We start from the raw sequence: 475 nt of genomic DNA, 5'->3' as shown, positions 1-475 counted from the left end.
CCCTCACTGCTTCAGCTAGGGCACGGAGGGGTAATTATCATTTTGTGAATCCTGTGAAAGAATGTGTGATCTCATTGGAAACATTTCCAAGAGACTCCTTTGCATTCTAAAATAACATAGTTGAATGTAAAATGAATGGCTGGTATACTTTTTAAAAATCACATATTGCAAATTATTGCAAACTTGAAAAACTAGAAAAACCTAAAATGCCACCACTGTGCCAACCAAAAGGGGAATAGGTCTTGTGTTTGGAGGACTGTTTTAAATCACATCATCTGAAAGGTCATTTGAATTGTAATGCCGGTGAAGAATATTACAAGAACCATGAACAAACAGATCCATCCTGGAAGACAGCCAGAATGCTCCTCGAAAGCAAGAATGATGAGACTACATCTCATGTACGTTGGATGTGCTGTCAGGAGAGACCAGTCATGCTTGGTAGAGGGAGGTTCTCAGTGAGACGGATTAATACAGG

This window comes from Echinops telfairi, unplaced genomic scaffold, assembly GCF_000313985.2.
Source record: "Echinops telfairi isolate 266 unplaced genomic scaffold, ASM31398v2 ScPeMD7_1;HRSCAF=3_0, whole genome shotgun sequence".
Classification (NCBI taxonomy): domain Eukaryota; kingdom Metazoa; phylum Chordata; class Mammalia; order Afrosoricida; family Tenrecidae; genus Echinops; species Echinops telfairi.
This window is presented reverse-complemented; position numbering follows the sequence as displayed.